At 34.4% G+C, this 23,476-nt stretch overlaps 1 long non-coding RNA gene across 1 annotated transcript in view; it reads right to left on the minus strand.

Moving 5' to 3' along the window:
• Nucleotides 1-7,327, minus strand: part of LOC144247157 (uncharacterized) — a 29,760-nt gene extending 22,433 nt beyond the window's left edge. The window contains exon 1 of the long non-coding RNA XR_013340855.1: nt 7,271-7,327. This is a non-coding gene — a long non-coding RNA (uncharacterized LOC144247157). The remainder of the gene's footprint in view (nt 1-7,270) is intronic.
• Between the last annotated feature and the right edge of the window lie 16,149 nt (nt 7,328-23,476).

The following is a 23,476-nucleotide window of genomic DNA, read 5'->3' on the forward strand; positions in this document are numbered from 1 at the left end:
ATGAGATCACATTATGAACGAAGTAAACAAATTACTCAAAAAAGGGCTAATGGACTGGTAGTAGGAAAGAAGAATATTAAAGTGGAATTGAGAAAATGTTCTAAGATAAAATCAGGAATGAGGCACATGTGCTGAAGCATTGCAACCTTGTTTAGGTAAGTTATTCGTGCCCTTACATTTTACAGGACTCTAAGACAATCCTGCAAAATGCAGAGGACGAATCAAAGTCACGCATACACAACTCTGTTTTCTTTCCCTTTAAGGTTATGACAATAATCCCCCACTATTTTACAGGAAAATGAACAAGAAAAAAAAAAGTGTAAATGCTACTCCATCTACTTTTGTTACTTTTCAGCATGAGGTAGTATAAATGAAGTCTACTCACCCAAAAAATTCTCTAGGATGCATAAATTGATAAAAGAACAACATTAAAATATTGGACACCTTTTTATTGGACCATTGCATGAGAAGGTGGTGTTATATATTTCTTCATCTGCAATGGTTTGCTAAATTGAAATTAGTATAGGTTTAGGCTATAAACTAGCTTTCTGTTTGCTTCTTCCATTCACAGTACCAAGTTTTCTGCAATACACAAATATATCTATAAGAAAAACCAATGTGTTTAGTAGCTAAATCAAAAGCATCTGAAAAATAGATGAATGTATCAGGAACAGATCAGCTTATCTTTTAATCTCTCCCACAAACACAAATACAAACATACGATACACTATGCATAAATTTGTAATTGTACAATTTTAAGTTTGCATGTTATTTACACAACATAACTACTCCATTGGAAACATTAGGATTTCTCAAGTATGTAAGTATTTGCATCCTTTAAAAAATGTGTATTATTTACCCAGTAGACCATAAAGGCTCCATGCAGAGCAGTTACAGAGATCCAGGAAATAATAATGTCCTGGATAAATCTAGTTTGGAGTCATCTGAGTGCATTAGATGATTAAAGAAAATATTTACACATGTGTATTAGTTTGGTTTTTAAACAGCAGTAGGGGAACCATTCTCCTTACCCTTCATAGCTACCTCAAAACAACAGAACAGACTATACTAAATGATCCTACCACATGCTTAAGGGAATTCTGCATGTAGTGTTGAGAAAATGTTATTCTTCATTTACACTGTGGAATTTTACCCCAAAAATAAAGGACAATTTGAGTCATAGAGACACAAAGCCTCCAGAACTACTATCTTTCTTTTGGCCCCTGTTATCGCTCACTGTCTTTAGGTATGACTTTCTGTAAAGGTGGCAGTGAGTGTTGAAAACTTGATGGTTCATTAGACACTGTTCAAAATGTTCTATGAAATGCAGGGCTGTCAGTGCTTGACTCTCTTGAAGTGAAAAGTTCTTGCTGATAACTATTAAGAGAGCTGACGTAATATATTTCAGCTATTAAATATTCACAGCAAACAGCAAACCACTTTCTGAAAATTAAAATAAGTAGGAATTGTTTGCAGAGTTTGGTAAATAATATTTTTAAATATTTTTGGCACAGTTAAGTGCCATAAAAATTGCAGTTAGCTCAGTTTTTAGCAAAGATGAAGAATTAAATGTATGAAAAACTAAGTCCAAATACAAAAATAAAAAAATCAAGATTAATTTTCCCAATTATGATTTAAGTCACTGAGGTGCAAAAAAAGCCCAGCAGTAACTGTACTTAATGCATGTCATTTTAAATGCAGAAAATTACTGAATCCCTTGTATTCCCACAAATGGATGTCTTCCACCTGGTTCCATATGATGAAGTCATAGGATTTCATGCTGGTTTTGGTAGGATTTTTTAAGTCCTTATGCTATTAAGATGTGACTTCAGACAAATATTTTCTTTAATATTTTGTTAGTTGTTAGCAAAAAACTGTGCTTACTTGCCACTGCAGAACAAGTGTTGGTATCACAGTGATGTGGGAGCAGTTTACCCCTCTCACAGTAAGAAAGAGCAGGTCAGAGCATTTTTATTAGAACACAGCTGAGATATGACTGCCTTTTTTGGTAATCTCTGCCACAGCACACCCAGGTCAACATTCAGAAAATGAATAATGATTGTTCTCTACTGGTAGAAAAATCTTCTCAGCAAATCAGTACAGACCCAATTGTGCCTCTTAAAAAAACTACAATAAAACAACAAAAAACCAGAAAAACATCAGACACACAATATTTTGGCAGCATAGTCAGAAAATTGTGAGATCGGCCCTTAAGGGAATTCTTATTCTCAAGTGGATGTAAATGTATTCATCAATGCAAAGAAATGCATAGTGTGTTATATACACAATACATTAATAAATAGCCATGCATTAAAAAATAATGAGATTTTCTACAAAAAAACATCCCGTGGTGTTTAGGGTCATAAAAAAGACAGTAAAGGAAGGTAGGGGGGAAGATTATGTGGAAAATCTGATTAAAATACAGAAAACTCATCCTATATATAAGATAAAATAAATATTTTATGGGCGAACTGTAAACAAAAGAAAAAGTGCAGTAAAATGTAATTAAAAATGTAAAAGGGTGGGGAGTGATTTATCTTACCACAGTGATATTAATATTAGAAATAGTATGTAAATAGATAACAAGGTTCTGCTGCAGAAACAGTGGAAAATGGCTGTTCATTTTCTGTAATGAGCTTTCATCTTTTTGATTTTCCCTTTAAGTACTTCCAGTGATTTATTAGTAATGATGCTCTTAGCTGTAGGAAAGCTCTAGCAAAGCTTCAAATTCTGGTACTACCTAACAGGTATTACTCACAGCTTTTATGAATTTTTTTCAAGCCCAGTCCATATGTTTAACACTGCACATTTTGACAGAAATATAGACTGTTTCACACTTCTGCCTTGTCATGTAAAGATCATGAGGCATCTGTGTGGTTTGTGAGCCACAGGCCATGAGATCAGAAGGCAGAGAGGTGCTCTGGCTCAGCAGCAGCATCTGGGACTCCACAGGCACAACAACAGCTCCTAATGTGTGAAGCGTGCTGCCACCCCAGGCGTGGCTTTTCTGCTTTCATTTCATCATACCTGGGTCTATCAAACAATTTCCTAGCGAAGAATACTCTCCGTGTGGCCTGTACCTTTGAAACACATGCTACAACTGGTGAGAGCAAGCTCTGGTTTTGCATCTGGGCTGGCATTGTCACCGCTACAAAGTACCCCAGACCCTTCCTGCCAACTAACGACAAGCTGGCTTCATGAGTTAGAGAAAATCATAGGGAATTGTGGACCAGGGTAAAATAATTGCATTTTTGCCAGCCCAAGTGTTAGGCCACTTATCCACAGCTTCAGGGCTGCATAAAGCTGCAGAAATTCAACACCTGGCCCCTGTTTTTTGAAATGGTGCAACAGAGATCTAGAAGATGGTACGTGACTCAACAAACAAGTGTTATCTGTTATTTTAGACATTATAGTTATCTATTTGGAAATAGTTATACATTTATACTGGAAAGGATTCATAATTCCTATGACTGTGCACATTACATTTCAGTTAAAAATTTATTACAAATAAAGCTTTAATTATAGAAATACAATTTCAATTTAACCACCACTGCTGATAACATAGGCAATTTAATACATCAAATTTCTTCTTTTTCCAATAACTTCTTATCCCTTCAGTTCCAACTCATTTTCAAACACCCAAGGGAAAAAGACTACACAGCATGACCTGGAAGGGTACAAATCTGGGCTATTTTAGAACAAAGTAAGGTGAGAGGAACAGTACCTTTTCTATGAAAATGTACTTTCATTGAAATCAAAGTACTGGAAGGGAAAAATGTCAATGGGAAACGTTGAACTAGATAATTTAAGTTTTCTCACTTCATTATAATTTTTTGACACTACTGAAATAAAATAATTCAACACAGCAAATCTCTTGATTCTTGATTGAATTTTAAAAATACTTTTATTCCACTAGAGGGAACTTACAATTAATCTTATTTTTCTGTTCTAAATCTCTTCTTCAAGGTACTCCAACTTTATTTCAAAATATTAGTGAAATTTCTTCTCCACCTTCTTTCTTGATGCTATCTACAAGTTACTTGTGTATTGCTGTTACTTTCTCAATCCCTGAATAAGCAGAACTAAACATGGTAATTCTCCTACCTGTTGTTAGGTAAAAATATAGAGTTTGACACTCAGAATTCAACACATTTACTAGAACTCCTCAGAACTCAAAGGCAGAGAATTTTTGAAGTTTATAAGGCTGTAGATGAAGTCACTGGGTCACACTAACAGGTCACATGATGACACCAGTACTCTGGCATTCCTAATGTCCTAAAAATGTATTCTGCTCAGGTTGAATAAGAAAAGATTGAAATATCAAATTCTTCATAACATGCTGATTACTAGAAGTCATTTCAACATTTTCTTAAAAAAATGGGAACAGGTTATGTGTTTAAATAATTTTACAGGCTTCATAGCAGAAGTTGGTAGATAAACAAATTTCTATTAAAGAGATACTTTCTGTTTTGTTAACTTTTTGGTACCATAGGTATAAAACATGATGGAAGGAAGGAAGGAAGGAAGGATCAAAAATATTAATAACATGCAAGATGAACAGCTTGCATTTCATTTTGCTAGGGCAAAAAAAGAAAATAAATTTGTGCAAGACTTTTTCTATGATGTTTTCTTCAAAGTAAGTAGTAGCAGATAAATATTTATCAATGCTTATAATTCTCCTGAAGACAATGCAGGGTATGTTTGTGACATGCTACCATGCTATATAATGCATAAACTCTCTAGATGGCTTGTAAAAACATGATAGATTTTGAGTAAAATCTGTTATTATAAAATGTTTGTCATTTTAGGCTGCTAAAAGCAGAAGACACTGGAATATTTTTCAGGAAATAAATGTCTCTCTTGGAATAAGAACAATGCCTAGTAAAGTCTATCAGCTTGTTTCAGTTGTACCATCTAAGGTAGTGGTTGACCAAATGATGGTTGCAATGAAAAACTCAGTGAAATCACTTACATATGTGTTTTAATATTATGGCCCTGAGATAAGCTTAGCTGGTCAGAGCATGGTGCTAATAGCACCAAAGTTATGGCTTCAATCCCTGTATGGGCCATTCATTTCAGATTTGGATTCAATGATCCTTGTGAGTCCCCTCCAACTCAGAATATTCTGTGATTATAGTGCCTTATAAATTTTCAGGAGATGCATTCCAGGGCAGTACTGCCTGTGAGTGTCACTCTCCCCCTTGTTCCCGTGCCATGACAAAGAAAAGCATTCAGTGTGATATTCTGGTTTGGGGTAAGGTTCTTGTTCTTCTTGCTGTTTTCAATATGTACTTACTGCTGTATATTCATAATAGAAAAAGTAAGATCTAATACAAGTTCCTGGCACTCATTGAGACTGATGATAATACTCAGCCTTGTGGACAGGAAACCCAGTGTCAAGGGTGAGCTCCCAAGAGAGTTATAAGGTGTCAGCCATTGTACTCCTCTCTGCCTCTGAGTCAGTTTTTGCAGATTTCTAAAGCTGAGGCAATTGAGTGTCTTTAAAAAAAATCCACAATCTCAAATATAAGATATGTTTTTTTTTTAAGTTAGAAGCAATAAAAGTTTGGTTTCAGGGATTTAGAAATAGTAATGAATAGTATTGAGGGGAGATATTCAAAATCACAACAGATAGCACCTTTAAATATGAGTATTTAACTCTTCTGCATATTTACTCTGATATCTTCCTAGAAAAACACATTTTGATAATTGGAAAATATTTAGCTAATGTTTTTCCAAAATCATGCAGAAAAGAGGATGGTATTCTACATATCTAGATTGACATGTAGACCATCTGAGGAGACTTTTTATGAGAGAAGATTATGTTTAAAGTAAATGGACAGCATGTAAAATAATAAATTTACAATTGCACTTTGAGTTTTTATTACTTTATCTGACTCCCGTCACTACCAAGGCAAATCTACTGAATGTCACCAATGGTATTATGTTGTTGTGCTAATATGAAAAGAATTGGTTACTACATTAAGATTCTATTACATAACAAATATCTCCCTAGAGCAGAAAGTAAGCATAAAAAAGACTATAGTGTAAACCAGATGTTTTGATATTATATTTCAGAGAAAGCATTTTGGGGGTGGGAGGAAAAAGAAAGAAAGGTCATTCATGATATATTTACATTAAATTAGACAGGGAAAACAAACAGATAACTTCTTTACTAAAGAAAAAGTGTCCTCCAAGTACAATTTGATTAGCCTCTTACTTTTTGGATGGGTGTTTTGATTTGGTACATTGTATTTATTGCAGACTTTTCCCCCATCATATTGTTCATTTTGCAGTGTTGCCTGAACCTAACCTGTGCTACTGTTCTCTTTTTTAGGAAATTTTGTATACTTGCAGTATTCTATAAAATGTCAATCTTTCTAATTTCTAGAGACTTATGTAGCCAAAAAAAAAAAAAAAAAACAACCAAACAACAATCTCAGTTGAAGAATGAAGAATAAATACAATTATAAAGAACAGGAACAATGAATATGGTGATCAAAGATTTTTAGTTTTTATATATGTATTTTTATATATTTTTAGCTTTGTAGACTGCTAAAACATGACCATATCTTCTATTATTTTTCCTACCCTTTTTTCCTACATTTTAGAGCAATGTGCTAAGGTTCTAACACATTCCTGAAATGTTCCTTAGTTTTGTTTTCAAGAAGAGAACCTACTACAGGGACATTTTTTTTTCCATCCAGCCAGAATCTGAGAAGATACAAAAAGAAATGGGACAAATAAGCCTCTGGACCAATTCCAATGGGGCAGTAGACAGGGGAAAATTAACTAACCATCTGCTTGTCTAACTGGACAATATTTGATAGGTATACTACTCAACTAAATTTATAAAAATTGTAGAAATACTGTATCTTGTGTGCATACCACCATACAGCACATTTTGAAGGCTTTCAATTTAAGATTTGTTTTGGTATTATTGTCTTAACACTGTTTGGAAAAGTTTTGTGTTTAATTCCAGACAACAAATGTTTGATCTTTAAAATATTTTTTGGGATGACACTTTTTTATGCTTAAAATGCTTATTCATGTAGAATCATGGAGTGGTTTGGGATGGAAGGGACCTTTAAAGGTCACCTACTATATACATCACGTCTAACTTTGTCCTCTTAGAATCTGAACTCAGGTTTACTTACAAGCTTGCAGTAATGAGCAGTCATAAGTATTTACAGAATAAGAGCTTAATAATAAGTGGTTGAATTGATAAAAAATATAATTTTATTGTCTTTAAAGGGTGTTTCTAGCTTGCTTTTATTTTCCAAGGAGGTACAGGGTTTTCTTCTGTGAGAATTCACGCAATGAGGCTTTTCTTGACTGCTACCCTCCACTAGGACAGAAAAAGAAAAGGTAGATTCTTAAGTTACTCCTCTCTGAAAGAACCTCCAGACAATTCCATCTATTTAGAGGGACAAGAGGTAAAGTAAATAATTATTTCTATACTTCTGTAATGTGTAAATCAAATTTTATATATGGATACATTTTATAATTTCTAACACATTCTGTTTGATAGAGTGGTCTATGATATCTGATCTAGCTGGAGCTTCCCAAGAGCCTGAACTGTGCACTTCTTATGAGTAAAAAATATATTTGGAAGTAGCAGTGCTGAGGTAATGTTTCTTGTAATTCCTCATGATTTCTAGTATGATATTCTGCAATGCTATGAATCCTTAAAATTCCTACTGTAATACCCACTAAGCAACTGGGAATCATTGCTCCTTCACAACTTTCTATTTTGAGTATATTCTAGATTTTTGAAATTAAGTATGTTACCCAATCACCTTGAACTGAATTCAACAGGCAAGATTTGAGTAAAAAAAGTAAGTTGGGAGGAAAAAAGTACAAAACTGTTAATTTTGGACCAGTGTCAAGGATGCATGGAAAAAAATTTTCAAAAATTTTACAAAGGCATAAATATGTAAGAGCACAGAGAACAAGACATTCTCTAAGCTGGTGATACAACAAAGAGAAAAAAATATGAATATGTGGAAATAATATTTCAATGGCTTTGCTGCACAAGTTCTACCCTGAAATACAGCATGAAGGAAGCATAACTGAACTTGCTCTATTAAAGGCAGACACTTTAAAGAGGTGCCTCAGGCTCACGATAATTTTCACTATTATCATTATAATCATAATTGATCCAATATCTTCATGTCCTGATATGTTTATAGCTCTGCAACCTTTGCCTCTGTAGGCTGGAAATGTGAAAAGTCCCATACTTGCAGCAAAAGACTGGAATAAATTTCACTACCTTTGCCCTTTACTGTGCTTTGCCATTTGATTATCTGTCATTCTTTGATTCCCCTGTACAGACCCAACAACTTTGGGGAAGGAGGAGGAATGCCTACTGGAATGCCTCGTCAGTCACAATGCTAAGGCTGTAAAAGGTTAAAGAAGAATGGCATTCAGATGTCTTCATAGGCATGGGTAGCTAGTCATACTTTCACGTTTTTCACTTGTGACAGCATCTGCAAGGAGAATATCAACTGCTACAACATGATTCTGTTCTCATGACAGCAGCTGTAACAAAAAAGGAAAATAATACAAACTACTCATTTTAGACTTGCTGTTTTTAGATGGTAATCACTCCACCCTTCCTGGATTCCACAGTCAAGAACTGCCTGGCCTGCTCTCTTAGAGAGAATTCATGCCCTATCCTTAAAACAAAATTATCATAGTTAAATCTGTTCTCTCAGGATTCGAGGTTTCATCAGATCTGGTCTATAAAAGGTGACTGTTTTCTAAAAGGAAAAGGTACAATGCAAGCCTTTCAATATACATTTTTCTTGTCTTACCCTGAAGACAACTATAACAGTAGTTGTACAAAACAGAAAGGAACCAAATTTGCAATTCACATTTTCAGTTACCATTACTGAGTAAGTATTGCTCTGGAGAAGACTAAGTAGACTATGTAGTAGAGTATACAGTATATAATAAAACAATACTTTTAATGACAAAGGAAAAAAATTAATAATTTTAAATAATGCAGTGCTCATTTAAGCTGTGAAGCTTCTGTGCTTTTGAATTCTTTTAAGATATACCCTCAATATGCATAGTAAAGTTTCAGACAAATTTAGGTCTGGACAGTGAACGTCTCTTATATTGATTTTCATTAATAGTATCCATATATTCCCAGTAGTACCTTTTGCAATGTAACTAATATGAAAAAAACAATGCAACATTTGTGAAAGTTAGTTAATCTCTCTCTTGTATTATTCTCTAACAGTGTGTGTTTACAGATGGATTTTAGAGACCGTGTTTTAGCAAGAGCAAGGGACTTTAATAGTCTGTTGTTAGTAAGATTCCAATTTTGACAAGTTTATTTTAAGTTTTGAAATCAAAGCAGAGAATTTAACTTAAATTTGATATTCAGACAGTCCATCTTTGGAAATCTAATGCCTAAGGTCTAGTCAGATGTATAAAACATTATTTATTTATATATAAAATCAGGATTATTTGGTATTATAAAGATAGTACTACCTGCATGTATTTGGTGTAGCATAACTAATTGTATAAAGTACAAAGCAAGGGACAGCTACACCACAGGTAACCTAGTTATAGTGGTAATCTACCACAGGGAGCAGCACTGAGGAGACAAAGAAAAATATACTTCCAAGGCTTTTTGTATATCCATTATGGTGACATGATAAAGAAAGAATGAAAAAAAACCCCAAGAAATAAACAACAGAAACGAAATGGAACAGTGTAATGTCTAGATCAGATAAGTTAGTGCAATATTTATCAGGTTTGATTGGATAACAGTAATAAGATGTAGCCCTGAGAAAGTTGCAGTAAACAAGAGCATTGTAAATGAAGGAATACATAGCCTGAAGTAATTTTATCAGTATTATTTTAAAGAAATTATTTGTCTTAATAGACCTAACCTTTTGTCTGCATAAAAATTCAAGCAGACAACAAATTACAAAATTTTAGCATATTAATAGGAAAAGAAGAATGGGAAAACAGTTGTAGATATAACAAATCAACAAGGATTTTTGAGAGGAAATCATTATGACACAAATTGTTGGTGAATTTACAAAACAAGCAAAGATGTGTTGTTAAATTTTTCATGGATACACAGAGTTTAAGGCCAGACAGTCAATTGTACCAGTAGCTTGACCTCATATGCAACATGGGCAATCAAATTTCATACTTACAACAAAGTGAACTCAAAAGCTTGTGTTTGTGTGAAAACATTCCTCTCAGAAAGACACCTAGTTTTGATTTATAAAGGCTTCAGAAGTGGAAGTACTTAAAATATTCCTTGATAGTTTGCTCCAATATTTAGCTATTTTTCCTGTTAAAATAGAGTCAAATGGGTTTTTTTTCCCCTGAATTTGCATATATTAAAGAACTATCTAGTGGCCTTTATTATGCTGGGTCTTTTCTGTCCCAGATTGAAGAGCCTTTAGTATCAGCTATTCTTCCTCATGTAGATACTTACACACCATAATCAAATCACTTCTTGATCTTTCTGATAGTTGAAGCAAGTTGAACATCATAAATATTACACTGCAACACATTTTCAACTTGCAATCATTTTAGAATACCCTCTCAGCAGTTATAGGAACCTTATGTATCACTGGGTAAAAATTTCTGAGCTATTTTACTTCAAATAAAAGAAATAGGATTTGGGCAATTTCAATCTGTTGACTCAGGACAATTTCAACTGTGCAATTTAAAAGAGGATGAGGACATGTCATGCTGAATACATTGACCCAGAATTATATCTCTATTCTAAAAAATATTCTGCGTGTATGTTATTATAATGTTAAATTTCACAAGTCACACAGGTAACTGAAAATTACATTACCAGCAGACCTTTAAAAATAATAAAATTCACAGTGTGACAAAGGAGACAACAGCTGACTGTGCAAGGTAACAGGTAACCTGTAAGTGCTAGCTGTTTTGTGTTTTCTAATTCCAAGGGGAATTTTTAGACAAGGAAGTAGATCCAAATGTTTCTAATTCAGGATCATTTCCATACAAGGATATGTTCAAGGATAATTGAAGCAGGTGGTCTGTTGCACATTCTCATCACACAGGGTTTTTTTGTGAGCTGTTAGAAACTAATAGTTATCAGGCAGGTACAGTAATTTCAGGTGGCTTTGCAAACTCCAAGACTAATGCCTGATTAATAAAAATTCTCCTCACTTGGTGGCTCCCTGTGCTTCCATACTGAGTCTCATACAAGTCAGTCAAAAGAGGCCCCTGAAGGCAAGGGCCCTACAGCTGTAAAGTAGAGAAGCACAACAAAATTGTTACCTTTTGTTTTCTCTCTAGTATTATTTTTCTCCTTAAAAGTGCCCTCTTCATTAATCATAGAGGTTTAAAATTTTCCCATCAGTCATCGGGATGCCAGAAGAAAGGCAGTGTATTCAGCTAAAAGAATGCTAACTAAAAAAGTTTGCTGATGGTGTAATTCTGATTCAAGAAGTATCACAATGGATCAAAAAAGAATTTATTTTTAAAGCTGGAGGAGCTGTGCCAATAAAATTGTCAATGCCCTAAATAACGTAATACTGAATTTATAACTGCAATTCCACTACAGATGTGGAAGTGTCTAAGGAAAAATTCCAGACAAAGTGGTGGGAAAAAATTTCAAATTAATTGTCCACCATCCACTCACAAGAAGTAAACTATTTCAATACACATATGCAGCTTTGTCTTTTGGTGGTTACTCTACATTCTTGTTTTTTTCTCCTATTTTGTCTCAGAGGATTATTGAAAAACAAGCTGTTCTTGAGAATCAGCTTATAAGGGTATAAGAATTGGTTAATTTTAACAGTGCTTAGGAACAAAGGACTACAACAACAACAACAAAAAAAAAAAAGATGAAGATCAGTCACTCATATACTCAGAAATCCAGTCTGATAATTTTTCCTTAAAATTTATTTGCTTGTCCCCAAAAATGATTCTTCAATAGATTTTCATTTTAAATGGGCACGCATATGTCAGAGCAGAACATAACCTAGTAGGATACTTTCCACTTAAATTTACTGTAATTTTCCAAATTTCTTAAAAATTAGTAATATCAATAAAAGACAGATTTAACAAAAGGGATTTTGGAGATTATACCTACTTCAAGAAGAACAATAAACATTTTAATAACATTTGTTAACTCCCAAGAGGAAAATATTCTATGCTACATATCCTATCCTAAAGGAAGGAAAAAAAACCCTGTACAATAAAAAAGACTGCTGTACTATGAAAAATTAAGGCAGTAAAAGCACTGTTAAGAGGTATTCCCTCCTCTCTGACTAAGCACCATGAATTTCAGGGGTTTCTGTATAATCTCTTGGTTTTAGGACAAACAGTTTTTTAGTCCATTAATTTGCCATCATTATTACTGGCAGAAATTTCAGTCCCCACTGATGAAAGGGAGGCAAAGATTACCAAGAAAATATCCCACCATACAAGTTCTTTTTCTTACACTAATTATATAAGTGATACTTCTGACATTTGAAGTAAATAACTTGAGTACCTCTTACCTGAAAGGTAACATTTCATAAGTGAAAAGATGCTTTATGTTCTTTGGGTATACATATTAGATGTTACTTTGGTACCTGGTGGTATTTACAAGGGATCCCCCCTTCTCATTGAAGTGAAATATTTGAGTGGGATTGTTTAGGGAGCAGTTGCACTTGATTAAGAGTTATCAGGGTGATCAAATATAAAGTGGAAATATGAAGATATTAGGTGGAAACTTTCCTTTATCAGAAAAACATGGGGAACCATGGTGGCTTCGAGTTGCAAGGTTAATTATTGGAAAGATGACCTAACTGAACAGAAAAGAGCCCAAAACATATATTGAGTGTAATACTCTAGTTCCCCTATTATCTGTTTAATAAATAATGAGTCACTGGGGCACACACATCGTAGACAACCCTGAGGAGACTGCAGAACTCGGCAGGGGTAAGTCAGGCTTCATAAGATATCTTTTTAGACCACAAGGTGGAAGAATCACTAAATAGCTCAGAGAAGAGAAGTACAAGCAGAATTGTTCATGCACAAGTAGACTCCCTGAAGACACTCAAAAGCCTGTCACCACCAGGTATTTTTTCTGGCTAACATTGCAATGTATAATAATTTCTTACAGGCATTACTTGCAATACATATTCTTCACAATAAATATTTTGCCCTGAGGCAGTACCTGAGGCTCCAAAAAGCTAACTGAACACCAGAGTGGTGAAATCTGTTGATACAAAGAGTGCTTATTATTGTATTTAATTTATTGTGTTTAATTATGTCAAAATATTTCATAGCACAGCAGTGCTTTCAAATGTTTTTAAGTCTATTAAAGGAAATTAATATATAGAAATTAAAATGTATTTCCTTATATTTGCATGAAGTATTTGAGTGTTTGCTAAATATGTCCTCATCCTACATAAATACATAGGTATACATTCAGTACATAGTTTATTTCATATATTGAGAAATAAGCTACAGCTTAACACTTCCCTTAGATTCCTCTGAATCTCACAAAGACAGTAATGTTGTTTCTCCTAGAAGGTTGTCATAGACAAGAAAAAGAGAACTATCCAGTGGATTTGTTTCACCGTATTTTCTCAAAAGGAGAGTCCAAAGGAAGGCAATGAGGATGGTGAAGGGCCTTGAGGCGAAGCCATATGAGGAAGACCTGGTCTGTTCAGCCTGGAAAAGAGGAGACTGAGGGGAGTCCTCATCACAGTCTACAACTTGTAAGGAGAAGAGGAGGGCAGACACTAATCTGTGGTGACCAGTGACATGACCTGAGGGAATGGCCTGAAGCTGTGTCACAGGAGGTTTAGGTTGGGTATTAGGAAAAGATTCTTCTCCCAGAGGGTGGTTGGGCACTGGAAGAGGCTCCCCAGGGAAGTGGTCACAGCCCCAAGACTCACAGAATTCAAGGAGTATTTGGGCAATGCTCTCAGGCACATGGAAATGGTGATGTGCATGTCCAGGAGTTGTCTTGATGATCCTTGTGGGTCCCTTCCAACAGGTGCTTTGGTCTGAAATGAAACTTTCCTGGATTTGCCCTTCCTGATTCTTTGCTATGTCATTCTTAAAAACATACTTGTAAGTATAAGAATTATTACACTCCTAGTAGGCACAAGTAGACTTCTTAAAGCAATTATAGCAATGGAAAACAATTTGGTTTTGTTCATAAATTGCACTGAACTTCATCCTTATGAACAACTTGTCTTTAAAATGGGAATCATATTCTAAAGCCTAATTGATACAAAGCATATTTGTGTTGGCTATGTTCAAAGTACCCTACCTCAGTAAGTTAACACTGTAATAACAAAACATTCAGCCAATGCAAAAAAAGTCTCAAATTTCAGGAGAGGTCTCTTGTAGGGATATAATATTCACCCCCTGCCCCCAATTGATATTTTCTGAAAAAGCAAAACAGACTAAAAGAGGTTTAAAAAGCTAGAGTCCATTGCCAAAGCTGCAATTCTTTTTTTTCCTACAGGACTAAGATAGTGCGATTATGAAAGGTGTTGATTACACAAAGGTATCAGCACTTGTGCATCAGTTTACCATAAACAAAACCCAGGACAGTCCCCTCAGATAGATCTTTCAACTTCTTTATGTCACAACTATCAACAGATGTTCCTCAAAATGATTGAGGGAACAAACCTAGAAAATGTACTTGCATTTTTTCTGTATGCATAGCCATGAAAACAAGGTATGCAAAACAAGAAGTAGCATTCTAATTTTAACTTATTTTTATTTGTACATGAGAAATATCCTGAGAGAAATAGACTGGGCATGTGGACTTTTTATTTCTCAAAAGGTCAAGCAGTCTTTGAATGGAAACAGTACAGAAACAATCTCATATGACTTTCAAGAAGGCTTGGTAAGTAGTTTTTTCCCACTGTTGATCTAAACCAGGTATGGCACTAGCATATGGTATGTTTTTCCCAAGAAGCTTTTAATAGATTTTCATAGTAGGACTGTGCAGAACATGAAATAAAACACAAGCAGTGCAAAAAGCCCTGTTAAGCCTGTAAAGTTTTCTATGATGCATTTATTCTTCTCACAGAAAATCATTTACCATTTTTTGTACTTGTCTTTCCTACTGTAGATTCAACTGCTTGCATCTACCTCTTACACAAATATCTCTCACAATTTTTCACAGCTTGCTTTTTGTTTGAAATCAATGGTATCATTACTGCTACACAAAAAAAAAAAAAAGAAAAGAAAAGAAAAAAAGAAAAAGAAAAAAAGAAAAAAAAGAAAAAAAGAAAAAAGTTACATCACTTTCATGAAATGTCCCCTCTGGATTCTTTTCACTTCTCTGCCTAACATTTGTAGTTGACACTTTGCTCACATCGGCTGAAGTAATTTTTTACCACTTTTTCAGCTCGGCTGCATTTTCCCACCTTCTCTCATTCAAATATCATTGGCTGGTTTACCTTCCACAGACAAAGCTTCCAACAGCTAAATTCCTATGTCACCAGCTGAGAAGCCTGCTGATTTGATTTTTCATGAACACATGGTACATACTCATTTGTATTGAGTGCAAATTAAATACATTCTTATACACACTGGTAAGACTTCAGTTTAAATTCAAAACTGTCACTGTCAGTGTAAGATTATAGCTTTACATATAAATATGTCTCCTTAAAAAACACAGGATTTGGCCTTACCTCTTCAGCTAGAATATTAACAACTAACAATTATTATTATGTTGTCATGCCTTACCCAAATATGTCTTTTCTTTTAAGCACTCCTAATTTAGACTTTGAAATGTCAGTTTCTTTTAGGGAAATATTTTTTTAAATTGCAAATTCAACAGAAAAAAGCCAAGGGATATCAGCAATGTTACACTTAATGGTAGTTAATAATCTTGATTTCCTAATTTTACTGAGCTTCCTTCAGTTTCAGAACTGCTCTATGAGGTGACTTTACAGCCCTTTTGCATATCTCACCTTGAAGTAGAAGTGACTAGCAGTCATTTCATCTTATTTTCTAAAGTACAGCAGCCCTGAATTCTTCCTTAACCGCTTCAAACTGTTCACTCACCTAATAAACTACCTTAGCAAGCTTAGGTCTCCCTGTGCTGGTTTTGACTATGATGGATCTAATTTTGTTCATAGTGTCTGGTGTGGGGTTGTGTTTTGGATTTGATTTGAAAACAGTGTTGTTAATTCAGAGATATTTTTGGTTTTGCTGAGCAGGGCTTACCCAGAGCGAAAATCTTTTCTACTTTCCGTGCTGCCGCACTGGTGGAGTTTGGCGGTGCACAAGGAGTTGGGAGGGGGCACAGCTGGGACAGCTGATCCAACTGAACAAAGGGATATTCCACACCATATGGTATGTTTTCTCCCTTCATGAAGGCATTTAAAACACAGGTCTTCAAACATTCCATGATTCCTCCAAAAAGTTTTGTGGAAAAGCATCTTGATGCCCACCCTCTTCGGGATATCATTTACCATAGTCTAGCTCAAAACATTTATTTCTAAATATTTAGTGGGATAGCCAATGTGGAAATCTTAACATGAGGCAGACTATGTGTACATTACAATGTCACATATATCAGAAGGGCTAAGAATTACTACTGTTCCTCTTTAAAAAGGAAATAAGAGTAAGAATTCAGTACACACCTTCACAGTTTCATACAGCTTTGCAGTCCTTGGTTTCACTTTCATTGGTTAAGAAGGTTGAGTTATTTTTATTTCTTGAGGCTTTCCGGCTTTTTACATAGGTGAGAATTTACTGCTGTATATCAACCAAAATGTTTTTCATTAGACATGTTAGACTGCTTATTCTAAAATAGAAGCTTTCATAATTTTCTTTTAAAAAATGGGTCTAAGGCTTTTACATAGGTCATCATTTGTTTTAGTCACACTTGCTAAGATTCAGTATTGTAGAATCATTTTTTAATCTTTCTTCCTGAGATTTTTTTATTGGCAAATCACAACAAACTGTAAAATTTGCTACATTTACCATGAACAGCTTGTGAAACATGTCAACTTTCTCTATAATTTTCACAGGGCTTTAATTATGAATCAATGTGATGTTATGAATAGGGGTATTCATAGTTAATGCTTTCAACATGCAGTAAGCAATATTTCTATTAGTTAAACATTGCTCATATCCACAGGCACTACATTCTGGATTGCTTCTTTTGTGAAAACCCAGGCATATGCATTTTACTCAATCTGATGGTCAGGTTAAAAAGGAAATTATGCATTTTCCTTGGAATTTTACATTGCAAATAAGGATGAATTTTCTAACTGGAGAGTTGCAATTCCCTTGGGACAGTTTGTGACTGACATTATATTTTATCTGCACATTGAAACAACACACTTATCAAATGGAAAAGAAGAAGAAAAATTACAAGAGATTTGATCTTCTTTACAGCTTCTAATAGTAAAATACACTCTATGATTAATGAACCTGTCAACTGTAATGGGAAGAATATGTAACAAGTAACTGTGCATTACTTGTTTGTGATTTTTATCTTTTATAAATGCATCCATGTGTAGGATGATAAGATTAACTCTTTGTGCTTTTAAGTGAACATTATATGCAAGAATAATACAACCTCTGCTGCTTCTTGTTTTTCTGTCAGTTTTCAGTCTTTAGAATTGGAGCTTTCCCTAATTCCAAAACAACCATATTATTATTTCATTTGGCATGCCTACACATCTACTGCTGTATATATTATTCAGAGGGATGAAAGACAAAAAAGCCCACACAGCCTACCTGTCTCTTTCCATTTAGCTTCTTATGCTTTATACCCTGAAGCTTTTCTGTGTCAAACAAAAATATTTTAATAATTACTTCAGGATTTCTATAGGGCCTACCAGGGGAGAGCACTGGATGCACACTGCAACCTGCCTGGCATTCAGACCCCATGACATAAAGGGATATATGTCCTACATTGTTTTTGAGATGCCTACTACGTAATTTTGTATCCTTATGTCTTATACTCCAGGAATTACATAAAGAAAAAACATCTTTCATGCCCCACTAACTCAAAACTTGAGGAGTCCTAATATTGTTTAAGCACATTTCAGAGGTATGGCTTTGAGATGGGAAAAAACATCAGGGATATCTGGCAGTTTTCTCACCAGCTATTAGGAGGGAAAAGGAAGAGCAGGGTTTTTTCATTGAGGACTCAGAAACTTCATCAAATGATGGTAGTCAGATATCTCTAAGGATGGCATTAGAAAAAGAAGTTTATGAAATTTCCATGTTATCAGAACATCGTCATAAAATGTCCAGTGGCATTAATATAAGAGGAAGTTATTTATTGCCCTTAACTTCATATTTATTTTTTGATTTTCAACTATCTCGCTGTCTTTAATTGCCTTTGGTAACTTGTACCACTGAAAGTAATACTCATGTTCCAGATGTACAGAAATTTTGAGCTAGGAATATGGGAAGTGTTTGCAATTGTAATCAAATCTCAGTCTCACTTTGTTGTTCACAAAAAAAATTATTTTTGAGCCGCAAAAAAATAATTTAAATATGTTTTAATGCACTTTAAAATGGGGACACAGTGTAAGAATATAGTCCATTTACAATTTAAGAAAATAGTCCATTTCATTAAATGTTTGACAATTTGAAGTCTTATGCTTCAAAAGAAAGTTCAAAACTTAAGTGCATTTTGAAATCAGACCTGGGCATAGAGAAAAGCATTTGGTGTATTGTGAAAATTGGGAAAATTACCTGTCATTTAGTTGAAGGTTATTATGAAAATAATTTATCACAATATACATCATTTATTGCAAGACATTATGTATTGTAATATCATTTCATCAAGTTAGCCTACTAACATTTCCAGTGCAGTATGATCATCTCAACTATATAAAAAATCTTTAATATCAGTTCTTATGTTTGTGCTATCTTTACATTGGTATTGCGAAAACAAGAGTCCTGTCAAATGAATTACATGTTCAAGGTCCAGCAATAGATTCCTATCAAATTAATTACATGTTCAAGGTCCAGCAATAGAAGAAGGTGAAAGTTGTCCTCAGTGCCACGATATTCCCATTATATATCCTAAGAAAACCTTCTGCAGTACAAACTAATTACACAAATTTTTATAGTGTATTTTTTTCATCTCTCTGAATTCAGGCAAAATGTTAAACAGAAGTGAAACATCAAATATGATTTCTCCTGGATCTCCTTTCACACACTTTTGCATCTCCAATGAGATTTTAAAGTCCTTTAGAAGTCAAAGAAAAACACAGGCAAATCAGGTCCATTTGTTAATAGAAAATTAACCCTATAAAGAAGTGCAGACTGTACTATCCAGTGCCATTTTGCTTAAACAAGAGGTTAAATATGAAAAGATACCCAACGAACATCAACAAAATAAAAGATATCAGGACATAAAAGGAAAATAGTAGACTAAAACAAGAAAAGTTAAGGTTAAGTAAACACACTGAAGTCCTATACTTAGAATGCTAGAATTAAAAAAAAAAAAAAAAAAAAAAAAAAAAAAAAAAAAAAAAAAAACCCAAACAAAACAACTATTAGAGAAGCAGAATGATTCCACATGGGAGAAAATGTCCTCAGTAAAATAAAGTATTCAACTTGCAAAGGGAATGAAAGCAGTTTTAGGGTGTTGCATGTGAGATAAACTAATGTCTACAGTTGTTTGAACACATACAACCATTGTTGCTGTCATTATTCTTACACAATCCATCCAAAAACAAAGTGTTGAAAAGATAAGTTGACAAAAAACACAGATTTGAGAAAGCACCACGTCAAGCTTATATAATTTTCTTCTGTGAGAGAAAAATTGCTTTTTGTTGGTGAAAAGTAATAGATTTAAATTTGGTATTAGTAAAAGTTTTTAAACTGTCTAAACAATGCATTAATAAACACACACGAGACAGTATAACTCAGATGAAAAGACTACAAGACAGAGAGTAATAAAAATTGGACTCAACAAATTAAACTGGGAGGACAGACCAGGCATAATTTGAAAATCTCATCACCCATTAGAAAAGAAAATTAATAAAATATTAATCCAGCAACCGAGAATTATAAAAGTATAACATAAAGAAAATTTGAAATAAAAATTATTGCTTACCCTGAAAAGTGTCATTTCTTTTAATAAATATAAAGAAGACAGTGATCAACTTTCTATGTATCCAGTCAGAGTAGTAGATATAATAACCTTTGTAACATGAAACATTTATGGTGGCTCTTAAGAGATGAAAAAAATTGTACCATGTAGTATTAAAATAATTGACTAGCCTTTAGCAGTGAAACACAGTGATTTTAAGAGACTGTTTCTTAAAAAATAGTTTCAGTATGCATCTGTCAACAATGGTCTTCGTGTGCATCCCCAGCCTAGCAGGAGAAGGAGCAAGGTAACTTGCATGCAGTTTTTTACATACTCTCTAACTCCAGATTTATCAATACCAAAAGAGTGAGCATACACCCTCTCTTGGTAATGTCTCTTAAGAATTAGGAGAATCTTGGACAACCTTGAATAATAACTACCCTGTGGTACCTGTACACCAAAGAGGGCAAAGGAGCTAAATTCCTCCCAGAACAAAGAATGGCAATGAGAAATTCTAACTGACCTCTACCAGTCCACTTTTATGCTCACTTCTAATTTCAGAGCAAAATTTGAAGGGCTCATCCAGTTTTTCAGGCAGGAGGTTTCATTTATATGCCATTCTAAGCTTGTTCAGTAGCCTCTTATACAGTACCAACTGTAACAGCAGCAAAGGTATTAAATGTGACAGAATCACTCAAAAGCAGTCCCCATTGCCTAACATAAGATGCAAATATCTGAATTTTTGCCCCATGGTCTGGGTCAACAGGCAGCAGCTCCACAGACCAGTCTCAGCCTCCTCTTCCTTCAGCAGCACATACTGACACTGGTTGCCTTCACAGGATGTTAAACTTGACAAGATATCACTGACATGATTTGTCTGCTGCAAATGTCCTGTAGTCAAACTGTCCTCTTCTATGTAAATGCTTACTGAAAGAAATGTCTTAAATGCTAGACTGCGTGCTGATATAGCACTTCAGAGGCTGCAGGAATCAGACATTTACCAAGTTGTCTGAGTTGGTAAGTAGCAGTTTATTTTTAGTGCTTTCAGAAGTGGTGTGAAATGCCTTCCCGGGTTAAATATCCCTGCTCTGACTATACGAGCAGTCAGTTAATATGTTAACATATTACACTTGCCAAAATAAAACTCCTAAACCGCACCCACTGACATTAATGATAGGCTGTGGAAAGGTTATTAATAATCTGAGTTCAAGTTTTGCTACCAACTGTCACATAAAGTGTTATGCTACTGAATTCATAATACAACACTGGAGTGAGAGAATTCTCTAAATTTAAAAGATTTATTATTGTAACTATATTCATTTTCCATGTATTTTATGTCAAACAGCAAAAGGTTCTATTCTCATTTGTACTATTATATACTGTTCTATCTATTATCCCTGGAAGAAAAAACAAAGGACTGTAAACAACATCTAGTTAATCTTTTGGCTTTAACACTTCAATATGTAAGGAATTTTTTTTTTTCCCAGTGTCCTCAATTGACATGACCATTTTTCAAGCAGTAGCATTTTAAGACATGTTTTCTTTTTTCTTGTGTGTGTACATAACAAAGTCTGCCCCTTTACTCCCAAATAAAGCTGGCTGCAATTTGGGGTGATGTTTTTTGTTTGTTTTGTTTTGCTTTGTTCATGGTGGTGGTTTTTTTAATGAATAGTATCTAGCTGGAAAATGTGCTTTTATGCAAAATGAAGCACTAGTGGTGAAATGCACTAGTTACCAAACATTTAGTTGGGAAATTCTGCAATGGAATGCTTGTCTTAGCTTGGTCACTGATACGTGAATTTGAATTATCCATCTGCACCACCAGTCCTCAGATATTAGCTTGTTTAGAAGCTGATAGTTAATTCTTGTCCAGTACTCCTCCAGTCTGGAGATCACTGACTAAAGTGATTGTCATTACAACTCAGGAGTCACTATGGCACTAAAAGCTGGACTTTATAATTTGGTTGTCCACACACCAACTCTCCCTTCTTTGGGTTTAAGCACACAACCACTATCCTGTTTGCAACTGTTTATCCTTTTGACTATCTGACAGTGTCAGTAATTGGTTTTATTTCTAGTTAGCAAAAGGGCTTAAGTATTCTTATTGTGATTTTCTATACTTCTCTGGTAATAAAGCATGAGGTTTAGAGAAAGAACAAGCCATTTTTCAAGTTAGAAGAAGGGTCCAGCAAGTATTTTAAGACTGTTGCATCAAAAACTTGCTTACTGTATTTTTTCTTGTTTTATAGAAGTTGTAGTTAATTAATTGAGTAAAAGCATCCTCTTTGTTTTTCTCTGCAATTTACAGCTTTTGACTCTGAGAGATTCCTTTGAGGAAATGACAGTAGACCTTTGTTGCAACTCTAGATACTGAGGTTATTCCAAAACATTTTTCTTGTAAATACTAATGGAAAATCCACCACTACCTGATTCCAACACTGTCTTGGGTTTGTTTCTTGCAAAAAACCAAACCAAGTTCCCTACCCCATCTCCACAGTACCTGGGGGCCTGTCAGCTAAAAGAAGTCTGTGGAGATATTTTTAAATCAGACAAAAAATTAACAGATTATTAGCTAGAACAATGAGGATTCAAAATACTTCAATTTTACAAAATTTGTCACTACTAAGTCACTTTCAGTAGTGCAGAAGAAATTTCTGCAGGGAAATGTCAAGGTTGGAGTTGCAGAGGACGATCATCATTTAAAAGTCTGCCACAGCATTCCTCACCTACTGCACTACAGATGTGGTTAGTACTTGTAGATATTGGCAATTGTTATATGCAATTACTCATATTACTTTATAAAGTGCTCTGTAACTGCACTGTAGTGATTCTGACAGTGTTTTTGTGTGCCTTGGCTGTTTCAGTGTCTTATTGTATAACCTCATGGTGTTGGTTTTGGACCAAGCTGTATAACTGCAAAATGCAGAAATGTTCATGTACTTAAGGTGACTCTGATGAGCTTGTTTAACTTTCAACACATCCCTTTGAATACAAAACTCAGGTCTCAGTGCTGAATACTCATCCACAGCTGTAATAAATTTATTTACTCTCCTGATGATGGTCAAGGCTGCAAATTAAAACATCAGAGAAACAAGGTATTTAATAATTTTTAAGCTGCATTTAACCCCTCATTGTCATTTTAGTTTGATATTTATAAAAACACAGGATAGAGCATATGCAACTTTGTAACATTTGAGAGCAGAGCATTGGCATTAAAAGGCCAAAAATCATACCATTGGTAATAAATAAACATATTGTTAATATAGAACAAGTACTGCTTTCACACCTTTGAAAGGTTATAAACATAAAATGTGGATTTAAGCAAATAGGCCATAAAACACTTCTGAAAAAATGCATATATAGGCTACATTTATTGCATATGATGAAGAGATGAGAGCACTCTGGCGGATGAAAATGTCCAGGTGTTTCCTAATTCTC

The sequence above is a fragment of the Lonchura striata genome, chromosome 1, assembly GCF_046129695.1.
Source record: "Lonchura striata isolate bLonStr1 chromosome 1, bLonStr1.mat, whole genome shotgun sequence".
Taxonomy (NCBI): domain Eukaryota; kingdom Metazoa; phylum Chordata; class Aves; order Passeriformes; family Estrildidae; genus Lonchura; species Lonchura striata.